The following is a 12,335-nucleotide window of genomic DNA, read 5'->3' on the forward strand; positions in this document are numbered from 1 at the left end:
TCAAACCTTTGTTGGAGATGTAAAGGCGCCCCAGGTAGCTTTAGGCACATATGGTGGGAATGCCCTCTCATAACCCCATTTTGGATAGAAGTGTTCAAATGCTCTGAGTTGATAATGGGGGCAGGGGCGGATCCAGAAGAAAATGAAAGGGGGGGCACCATGATAGGGGAACGGTAATAGTTATATTTACATGCACCTAAGGCACGCATGTTCCCAGATAAGGAGTGTGGTTCTCCTTTTGAAAAAAAGAAAGAAGTGTCAGTGATTGCGCTGAGCCAAAAAAAAAGTGGGTCCCACGGACCCCTCACTTTTAAAAATTGGGGTCCTATCTGTCCTTTTCTGAGTCCCATCAGAATGAAGGTTCATATTAATCTTATTAATTATTCAAATATAAAAACAGACTTGATTTCGACACTACAAAAGTATTGCGAGGGGGAGGAGGGGGTGACAATGCTGCTGGGCTGTGTAGCATACAAGACTCTCTGCCCCAGAGCTGTAACTAGACATTTCAGTGCCCTTTGGCAGAAAGTAAATTGGTGCTCCCCCTGCCATACTTCAAACCAAGGACAGTGCGCGCCGAGGGCGCGCACCAAAAATTTAGGGGTGTGGCTTCATGGGGAAAGAGCATGGCCACATAACAGTACCAATACACATTACACCACACAGGTAGAGCACGTTATATACACATTGCACCAGGTAGAGCACGTTACACACATTGCGCCAGTTAGAACACCCTATACACATTGCACCAGGTAGAGCACGTTATACACACTGCGCCAGGTAGAGCACGTTATACACACTGCACCAGGTAGAGCACGTCACACACACTGCACCAGGTAGAGCACGTTACACAAACTGCGCCAGGTAGAGCACGTTACACACACTGCACCAGGTAGAGCACGTTATACACACTGCGCCAGGTAGAGCGCGTTATACACACTGCGCCAGGTAGAGCACGTTATACACACTGCGCCAGTTACAACACATTATACACACTGCACCAGGTAGAGCACGCTATACAGATTGCGCCAAGTAGAACACGTTATACAGACAGAGCCAGGTAGAACACGTTATACAGATTGCGTGAGTTACAACACGTTATACACACTGCATCAGGTAGAGCACGCTATATAGATTGCACCAGGTAGAGCACGTTATACACATTGCGCCAGGTAGAGCACATTACACACACTGCGCCAGGTAGAGCACGTTACACACACTGCGCCAGTTACAACACGTTATACACACTGCACCAGGTAGAGCATGCTATACAGATTGCGCCAAGTAGAACACGTTATACAGACAGATCCAGGTAGAACACGTTACACACATTGCACCAGGTAGAGCACGTTATACACACTGCGCCAGGTAGAGCACGTTATACACACTGCGCCAGGTAGAGCACGTTATACACACTGCACCAGTTACAACACGTTATACACACTGCACCAGGTAGAGCACGCTATACAGATTGCGCCAAGTAGAACACGTTATACAGACAGAGCCAGGTAGAACACGTTATACAGATTGCGTGAGTTACAACACGTTATACACACTGCATCAGGTAGAGCACGCTATATAGATTGCACCAGGTAGAGCACGTTATACACATTGCGCCAGGTAGAGCACGTTACACACACTGCGCCAGGTAGAGCACATTACACACACTGCGCCAGTTACAACACGTTATACACACTGCACCAGGTAGAGCATGCTATACACATTGCGCCAAGTAGAACACGTTATACAGACAGAGCCAGGTAGAACACGTTATACAGATTGCGCGAGTTACAACACGTTATACACACTGCACCATGTAGAGCACGCTCTATAGATTGCGCCAGGTAGAGCACGTTATACACATTGCGCCAGGTAGAGCACGTTACACACACTGCACCAGGTAGAGCACGTTGCACACACTGCGCCAGGTAGAGCACGTTACACACACTGCGCCAGGTAGAACACTTTATACAGATTGCGCCAGGTAGAGCACGTTATATAGATTGCGCCAGGTAGAACACGTTATATAGATTGCGCCAGGTAGAACACGTTATACACACTGCACCAGGTAGAGCACGTTACACACATTGCACCAGTTAGTGTTCTATACACATTGCGCCAGGTAGAGCATGTTATACACGTTTTATATGGTACTAGGGAGTAGCGACAGAGGTAGCAGGGAGTAGGTACAGAGATAGGCACCAGGGAATAGGGACAGAGGTAGAACGGACAGAGAGAGGCACCAGGGAATAGGGACAGAAAGAGCAAGGAGTAGGGACAGAGGCACCAGGGGGTAGGGACAAAGGCACCAGGGAATAGGTACAAAGAGAGGCACCAGGGGGTAGGGACAGAGAGAGGCACCAGGGGGTAGGGACAAAGGTAGCAAGGAGTAGGGACAGAGGCACCAGGGGGTAGGGACGGAGCCGGCACCAGGGGGTAAGGACAGAGGCACCAGGGGGTAGGGACAGAGGCACCAGTAGATAGGGACGGAGGCACCAGGGGGTAGGGACAGAGGCACCAGGGGGTAAGGACAGGCACCAGGGGGTAAGGACAGAGGCACCAGGGGGTAGGGACAGAGGCACCAAGGGGGTAGGGACAGAGAGGCAGGAGAGAGTGCAGTCAGAAACCCCACCAAATAACTCCCTCCAGGGACCAGGCCCCCACCACTTACCATGGACACTGTGAGCAGCAGTGCTGTCAGGCCGGGGGGTATAGTCCGATCCGCATGAGGCCACAACGCCTCCAGCATGGAGTCACAGGATGCGGCCAGGGGGGAGCGGAAAACGCGGAGGGGGCGGCCGCATGCTTGAGGAGGGAGAAGAGGGGAATCAGCGGGGAAAGCAGCGGCATCCAGCCGGGGGACCAGGGACCGAACTGCCCCCACCTCAAGTACAGCAGCGGAGTTAATCATGGGGGGAGAGCATGCGGAGCAGAGGAGGGGAGGGCGGGAGATCACACTGTTCATGGTCTCCGCCTCTTCCAAGTTCCTCCCTCCGTTCCGTCCCTCCCACCGGACTGATTGACAGCGCAGGACAGGACAGCGCTGCGGCTCACAGCGCGTCCTGAGGGAGTCGGGACCCGGCGTTTTTTATGTTTTGTGTCCCCACTCCCCAACATCAATTCCTGGGTAACGACAGGGGGGGCACGGGCCCGAGTGCCCCCCCCCCCTGGATCCGCCAGTGAATGGGGGACATAGTCTCTATAGATCCCAGAATTTTGGCTTCTCAACTACACCCCTGCGGGTGTTCATTCCTACAAATGCTCGCTATTAAGACATCTTAGCAACGCTGCCAAGGCGGTTATCCCGAGTCTTTGGAGATCCACATCTCCGCCCTCAATTAAGCTATGGTTTAAAAAGATCGATTACTTTTTGGATATGGAAGACCTTATCTCATTCTCAACGGGAAAGACCATTAACTTTACGACCACCTGGTTCCCCTGGTTCGAGTTCAAGGAGTCACCTGTATACCGGTCCTTTATAGATACTTAGTTTGTCTCCCGTTGTCTATTCTGATATCTCCTTAACATGTTTTGTATCTCTAATTGAATAAGCCCTCCCTTTTCTCTCCCACAAGACTCATCCTTTCTATGCAGATACTCTCACCTCCCCCTACGTCTCACAGCTTCTCCTTCCCTTTTCTTTCTTCTTTTCCTTTCCTCTTTTTCTCTTCTTTTCCATATTTTCCTCAGCTGTATGTGTATGAGGTTTTTTTTTTTATATGTTTTGATGTTTGAAAAATCGGCAGACTATTTTTTATTCACCCCATAGATGCTTACAGTGTATTGTACAGTTAAAAAGACCCAACAAAAAGAGGTTGGAAAGTAGACTCTTGTGTGGGAGCACTCAATTCAGAGGATTGGATATATATTAATCAATTCTGATAAAACATAATTTTATTAATTAATTGTTAAAATATGATTATAGGAGTAAATTGTACGAAAAATAGTGTAGCTACGCGAAAATATAACACTGTATTATGTGCAATTCAGGTGGTCTTCAATACCACAATAAAAACCGGAAATCAAAAATCAAGTATTTGGGCTATAGGTTTTACTGAAATCACAGTAACACCTTTGTATGATATATGACCATCATTTATTCTACAGCAATCCTATTCAGGATTAATTAGTCGTAGAGGATTAAATCATAGGTCATACAGAACCGGATGCCAATTGGTATTATTGAGGATCACTCTAGATCGGGCAGAAGAATTTTTTGCAGTACCAGGGTGTTCCAGGGTGGTCTCCCATCCGAGTACTGACCCGGCCCTCCACTGCTTGGCTTCCAAGATCAGACGAGATCGGGCATCTCCAGCGGGGTATGTCCGCAATTTCTTAATCTGCCCGTTCAGTCAATCCCAATACCCGTATCGCCAGAGTTGTATATCAGAGGTGAACTGAATCAGTCGTGTGTTCAGTGTTTATATTATGCCCATAGAAATGAAATCATAGCAATATTAATCAATTGCAGTAATTATACACAGGGACGTCCACTGTGCATATGGACAAAATTACAATGCGGACAGTTAGCATATACAAAAATTCTATGCAAGGGCGTCCACTTGCATAGCCGGGATATGATGATAATAAATAATCAGGCGACAATTATAGCAAACCTGTTGCTGTAAGCACTATATAGTATATGTGGACTCTAATAATTTATATCACACACACCACAGCAGAAGATAATGCACATAGGAATAATTAAGTAGCAATTTGCTGCAGGTTTACTACCAGTAAACCTCTTTGGGATTCTTCGTGCAATAATCTGCCGTAATTGCAGTAATTATACACAGGGACGTCCACTGTGCATATAGACAAAATTACAATGCGGACAGTTAGCATATACAAAAATTCTATGCAAGGGCGTCCACTTGCATAGCCGGGATATGATGATAATAAATAATCAGGCGACAATTATAGCAAACCTGTTGCTGTAAACACTATATAGTATATGTGGCCTCTAATAATTTATATCACACACACCACAGCAGAAGATAATGCACAAAGGAATAATTAAGTAGCAATTTGCTGCAGGTTTACTACCAGTAAACCTCTTTGGGATTCTTCGTGCAATAATCTGCCGTATTTAGAAATATACTAGTTCGCTCCCAATACCTATTAGATACCATATAAATCCAGCACCTTTTGGAGCAGTCGGAATATGTGTATGCACTATAATAATCAGATAGCTATAAACTCAGGCTTATCATTGATAGACATATAGAAACAGTGCATGGAATTGGTTACATTATGTAATGCACACACACATATATATAGGCAGCATCTAAATATTTTTAAGGCAAATTAATAGCCTATTTGGGCTGTGATTAATAAGCTGAAAAAAGTGGGGGGTGTTAGGGTATGGTTTCTGTGTTAATACAATACCAATCTCAAGGGGCTGCCTGTGGAGAACTGCCGTTGGTAGTTCCTGTTAATAACAGGGCTCCGGAGGTGCTGTGAAGCCGAGTTCGTATGCTGGCTTCAGTAGATGAGGTTTGAGGCGGTTGTCAGCTATTTCCTGCCGCTGCCAAGGTCCGCTGCTCCACAGCGTGTGGTAGCTGTGTGTCTCCCGGCTCTCAGCGGCTAGCCGGCGCCGCCGTTGCCCGGGTAACCGTCCAGGAGTTCCGGTTAGTGCGATCACGTGTGCGCACCACGTGACCGCATGGGGAGATGACGTACGTTTCGCAGTGTAGCTTGATCACAGAACGTAGTGTGATCAGTAGGAGTTTCTTATTTAAGGACAGTACTGGATACTCATTGGACACTTTGTTGCACCTATCCTTGAGTTTGTAAGGATATCAGCCAGAGTAAGGGGAGAACGTGATAGTCTACACACAAATATATATCCTCAATGATTGACATATAATTATTCAATGAAAAAAATATATATAATATTATATATGCCGGTTTAATAGTTAATTGTGGTTATGATATTAAATATAATAATTAGTAAAGGTGCATATTTCTAACAACATGATAAAAAAGTGAGATATAAAATCTAAACACTGATAATTTAAAAGGTTATTTATCCTGGGGGTGTTAAGGAAATAACTATGTGCATATAATTGTACTCGGATGGGAGACCACCCTGGAACAACCTGGTACTGCAAAAAATTCTTCTGCCCGATCTAGAGTGATCCTCAATAATACCAATTGGCATCCGGTTCTGTATGACCTATGATTTAATTGTCTACGACTAATTAATCCTGAATAGGATTGCTGTAGAATAAATGATGGTCATATATTATACAAAGGTGTTACTGTGATTTCAGTAAAACCTATAGCCCAAATATTTGATTTTTGATTTCCGGTTTTTATTGTGGTATTGAAGACCACCTGAATTGCACATAATACAGTGTTATATTTTCGCGTAGCTACACTATTTTTCGTACAATTTACTCCTATAATCATATTTTAACAATGAATTAATAAAATTATGTTTTATCAGAATTGATTAATATATATCCAATCCTCTGAATTGAGTGCTCCCACACAAGAGTCTACTTTCCAACCCTTTTTTTGTTGGGTCTTTTTAGTTGATACTCTTCTTGACTCTAGGGAGCACCACTGATAGCAACAAATATTTGCAAAAGGGATTTTTTCCATATGCACAAAGTTGCTGTATCCATAACGCAATTTAGCGTCGTAAATCAGTCTTTCAGAGGGCATTAGAAATTTATTGTAAGACTAGTGCGGTCCCAAAAAAAGCTTTTTTCTCAAAGTGTATTGTACAGTGTAGTGTACTGACCTACATGTTATGCGATGATTTTGTCTCCTATTCTTGGGAATATACTGTTCTAATGATTTGTCTGCTGCCCTAATAAAAACAGTTTAAATAAAAAAAAATATTTATATAAAAAAGAACTGGTCTGGAGCTGGAGAGATAAAATGGAGTTGGAGAGAGACAGAAGGAGACTGGAGAAAGGCAAGGGGCTGGTGCTGAAGAGACAGAAGTGGGCTAAAGAGACACTGCGGGCCTGGAACTGTAGATACAGAAGGTAGCTGGAGAGATAGAAGAGGGCTGGAAAGACTGCAGGGCAGGAGCTGTAGATACAGACAGAGGCTGGAGAGACACAAGGGAGTTGGAGAGATAGAGGCTGAAGAGACAGAAAGGTGTTTTTTAAGAAGAGCTGCCTATCACAGCTTCTAGGCGACTTTGCAGTAGCAATTCAACTCCTGACACCCCCCCTCTTTGCATCAGAGCATCTGCTGATCCTTTTTTTTTTTTCTTTATATTGCAATAGCACCACCAGTGGGGAGATAATTACTGTTGTACCTAGAGGCAGCCTGACAATTAAATCCGTCACTGGTTAGGTGGGAGGTGTACGTAACATAGGGCAAGGAACAGTAGGTAAGTATGTATAATTGAAAAAGGTACTATGTGGCTATTTAAGGCAGCTGGCACCAAGGAGCATCAAGTAAGAGTCAGCTCCCAGGTGACATCATAACATGTGACTGCAGTCAATGGAATCTAGCACAGTAGATATGTCATCAAAACCGTTCCAATTAAGTCAGCGGATTTGTCTGTATTACAAATGACACGTTTATTTCAGGCAGTATATTTTTTGCAAATCATTAGGCTCTTAAAGTAACCTTTCAAACCCATGGTTTATTATTTTTCCTCATTTTTGTTTTTCATTGAAAAATACTGTTTCTATAAGTATTCAACCCCCGTACTATTGACGCTCCTAGTTTACACAAATGACATATGTACCCTAACAATTGGCTTTAAATTAGCCTTTACATGCGAATCACTAAAAAAGGTTAGCTTTTATGGATAAGAGACCCCCTAATAACATTGGTCATACGGTGAATCTGAAGGACATCTGTGAAAATGAAGAACAATGATCATTCAAAGGAACTTAAAGATAAAACTAGCCCTGCACAAGATTGGAAAGGCTACAAATAATATTCAGGTGCGTGGATATCCCAATGAGCATTGTTGGATCAATTGCAAGAAAATGGCAGCTGCATCATAGCACCCAGGGACTGCCTAGACAATGCTGTCCTTCATGATTCAGCAACAGAAAAAGAAGGTGACTTGTGAGGGAAGCCACCGAGAGGCCAACCATCACTTTGAGGAAGCAACAGAGTTCAGTGGCTGAGATTGGAGAGAAAGTGCTTTAGTCAGCCATATCAATGGCTCTGCGTACAAATGGCCTATATGGGAGGGTGGCTAGACAGAAGCCATTACTGAAGAAAAAAATGAAAAAACACACATTAAAGCACTTCTGGACTTTGCCAAAAAACATCAGAGTGACCCAGCTACAACGTGGGATAAAGTTTTGCGGTTCAATTTTTTTTTTAAATCTCTAATACAAAAGGCTATTGCACAAACCTAACACTGCCCATTCCTCAGCAAAAAGCAACCCAACAGTGAGGTATGGGGGTGACAGCATCATGCTGTGGGGATGCATTTATTCAGCACGGACTGAATAAAGATGACGGACAGATGGATGGTGGTAAATAAAGGGAGATGCTACAAGACAAAACAACAATTTAGTGTGTAAAATATCTTTAGTTTAATAAATACAATATCATCTCCCTGGAATGTGGAATTAGTAATATAAATATATTGAACAGGTCATACACACTTTAAATCAATAACTACTAGAAATTAATTTTACATATATTTATATAGATAGATAAATAGAAAATATTGTATAGAATATGTCAGTAAAAAACAAACAAAATCTAATTGATACAGTCACATACATTTCCAAGTACAATATTTTTGCACGATGAATGTGCTCAGATGTACAGATGGAGCCATGCTCATCTAGGCTTATCTGCTGCGCCTAGGTGCACCATGGTTTATTAGCATAAGCCTTTCATCTATTGTTCTCAGAGAGAACAATACAACAGGGGATTAAGGGGGTCATTCCGAGTTGAGCGCTAGCTGCCATTGTTCGCTGCGTAGCGATCAGTGTAAAAAATGGCTAATCTGCGCATGCGTATACACCGCAATGCGCACGCGCGACGTACGGGTACAAAGAGCTTTGTGGTTTTGCACAGGTTTTAGCAACATTTTCAGTCGCACTGGCGGCCTCAAGAAGTGTCAAAGTCGAAAAATATTGCAGTACACACATCACGTACAAACTACACACAGATGGCCTCCGCGCGTGTACTTGTTCTGCTGTGCGTGCACATGTCCGCAATTTGCGTATGGTCGCTCTCGCGGTCCTGCGCATTAGCGCGTGGTATGAGTAATTACTGTAGAGTTTGTGAACGCATGGAAAGCTATCAAAACACATTACATATTTAATCCAAATAGTGCACAATGTACACATAGTCTCCCTGCACCACATCAGTAAGTTACAACAGTTTAAATGGTAACAGAACAAAGGGATTCACCTTTACAGGATAGGAGGGGACAGAACAAGGTTATAAGGTGGTGTTTGGTATCCAGCTGTAGGGTATTGTAAGGGTAATATTCCGGTGTTGGTTTGAAGAAGATCGCATGTTCCTGCGAATAGTTACGTGCAGGAGCAGAATATATATATAAACTGTATTTACTGTACATTAAGTATGTGGCGGGAACCCAGAGGAGACCACCCACAAGTGCATCTTGAACAGACATCGCCCACCTATTCAAACCGACCTATGACCTCTCCTGTACTGTAAATGACCATCCCTGTGTCCAATGGACAAAGAGATTACAGTGTCCATTGTGTTAAGTTTTGGAAGATTGTATAAAAGATGCCTGCTGCAGGCCTAGTCACACAAGACTCACAAAGTTATCTATCTAGATGACCGAGGACCAGACTGGGTAGCGCGGCGAAATCCAAACAAGTATGTATCATTGACTGTAGCCATTATTCTTTTGTATTGTATTGCTTTGTTATTGTAACCCCCTTTCAGTAATAATACGCTGTGGTGTCGGAACCCAGTAGTTTAATTACAATCTGGTGTCGTGTCCTCCTTTCCCTGCTAAGGTTTAAAGTGTATTACTATCGCATTGCATAGCTGTTAAGGGTTCACGGTGTATCATTGGGTGTGTACGCGCTGTGTGTACTTTGTACAGCCAGCGCGCCGTTTGTACGCAAAGTCCGTACTCGGTACGGGACTCTGTACACTAACGGTGTAAAAAGTCTGTAGGTTGCGGATTAAGTATAGCGGCCGCAGCGGCTTCATTTAAAGTGTATGAAATGTCTTTTTAAAGTGTTTGCTTTTAGTCCTGTATGAAAATTAGCATTCTCAATTGGGGGCATCGTCCGGTTTTCCACATACTCACAGCCTAACAGGTCACAGCAGACTTAATCTATCAGCAAAAGGGCGGGCAGAAAGTATCCTACGTAACCTTTTCTTGGTCGATGGATACACTGAAAACCCTACTTGTGTGCTGATTAGATGACGTCTGCTCTGTATGGTTTGTAGAGATGCTGGTAGAACCCGTAAAACAAACAGAAAAAAAGCTATTTAAAAATCTGTTAAATTTTTTTTTTGGCGCCAAAAGCGTACACAACAAAAGGCACCCATACTTTGTATACCTTCTCACATTGTTGCCATAAGACTCAGATTGCTATATTCATTTAGATCTGTGTGAAACCGGATACATTTGTTGCTATATAGTTAAAACTAAAATAAATGTTTAAGGAAGTGTAAAGCACAAATGCAGTCTGGCCTGGTTGTAAAGGTTTATACAGAAAAAACTGTGTGTTGTGTTAAGTGAGCGATTATAGTTAGTATTGCTCACATTTATAGAAGTTGTGGGATTTGTTTTATTGCGGACGTACGGTTTTGTACACGTGTCTCGGACAAAGTACAGCTTTGAACCAGAGGTATTTCAGAACTTAAGGATAAGGATATGTCTGATAAAATCCAGAAAACAAAGGATTAGACATACAGATTGTTTAAATTTATAGCAACAGGAGGGGGATGTGCAAAGGGAATTAGCTCGCGCAGCAGGTTCCAAACCTAGCGGGAAAACAATGGCGACCGCACCACCACCACCATATATTGTGGGGGAGAAAGTGGCTACAGACAATGGTACATTGGTACAGGATAGGAGAGTAATTGATAAATGTACTAACGCTAACCCTTGCCAGTTGTATCCCGTTTTAAATTTTCCCCAGGACTGCGAGCAGGAAGATGAGCCCAGCACGATATCGGCACTCTCTCTAGCAGCTACCATACAGGACACTCAGGTGGGCACGACCAAACCAACAAGAGCAGTAGTCAGGCTCCCTAGCGGAGGGATAAGTGAGGTCGTGTCCACAGGTAAGTACGGTACTATACATTATGCAGAGACAATAGCTCCCCACATTGTAGAATCAAACCAGAAGGATGTAATTGAATTAAATCCTGTCAGGGTAATTGCAGTCCCCAACGGGAAAACTGACAATCAGGGAGTAACTCCCATCAGGAACATTGCCATGCATTGTCCCTGGTCCCGGGCAGAGTTAAGGTCAATTATGTCTGAATTTCCCGATCCCAGGAAAGATCTAGTCGGATGCCAGAGATTCATTAAAGAGTTAGGTAACGCCCATGAGCCTACAAATAAAGATTGGCGAACAGTGCTACGAGTGTGTTTACCCTCAAATATTGACATCATGAAATTTATAGCAGACAGTAAGTTAGATGCAGAAGTACCTCTCACTGATGAATACAATCAGGAGAACGTAAAGCAAATCAATCTGCAACTAGGAGTGTATTTCCCTACTGTTGTCAAATGGAATACAATTTTCTCCATAAGACAAAAAGAAGGTGAAATGGCATCCGAATATTTCCATCGGGAACTGCAGGAAATGGCTAGATACACTGGGATCGAGGACATTAAAGACAATGCACATCACAGGGGAGTAGCTGTTACTGTATTAATGGACGGGTTGAAGGAGGCACTGAGAACAAGAGTGCAGACCTCTCTACCAAACTGGAGAGGTATCTCGGTGGCTGCATTGAGAGAGTCTGCTATCGAGCACGATAGGAACATCAGTAGCACAGGGAGTCTCAGAGGGAAAAGCTGATGACAGTAAGTATAGACGCACTTACAAAAAAAGCCATATCAGCCGAAACCCCAGACCCCTGATGGTAAGTCATGTGTAGTAACATGCTATACTTGTCAAAAGGTAGGACATTACTCGAGGGAATGTAGGAATAAAGGTACACATAAGGTATACCGACCCCCTAGACCAGGATATGAACCACACTACAATGCACATAAATGGGATCAGGGACCACTTAGGAGAAATTACGAGCCACATGCAAGGGAAACAAGGAGGTACCCACCAAGGAGAGACTGGCAGGCCTCCGAAAATTCTCAGCTACCCCCCTCACATATTGTAGCTGCCAATGCGCTGCGGGAGGGTCTCAACACACAATAGGGGTTGGGC

At 43.8% G+C, this 12,335-nt stretch overlaps 1 pseudogene; it reads right to left on the reverse strand.

The window, feature by feature from the left end:
* Positions 1 to 4,213: 4,213 nt before the first annotated feature.
* LOC134937296 (5S ribosomal RNA) lies at positions 4,214 to 4,333 on the reverse strand (annotated as a pseudogene).
* Between the last annotated feature and the right edge of the window lie 8,002 nt (positions 4,334 to 12,335).

Source organism: Pseudophryne corroboree, chromosome 6 (genome assembly GCF_028390025.1).
Source record: "Pseudophryne corroboree isolate aPseCor3 chromosome 6, aPseCor3.hap2, whole genome shotgun sequence".
NCBI lineage: Eukaryota > Metazoa > Chordata > Amphibia > Anura > Myobatrachidae > Pseudophryne > Pseudophryne corroboree.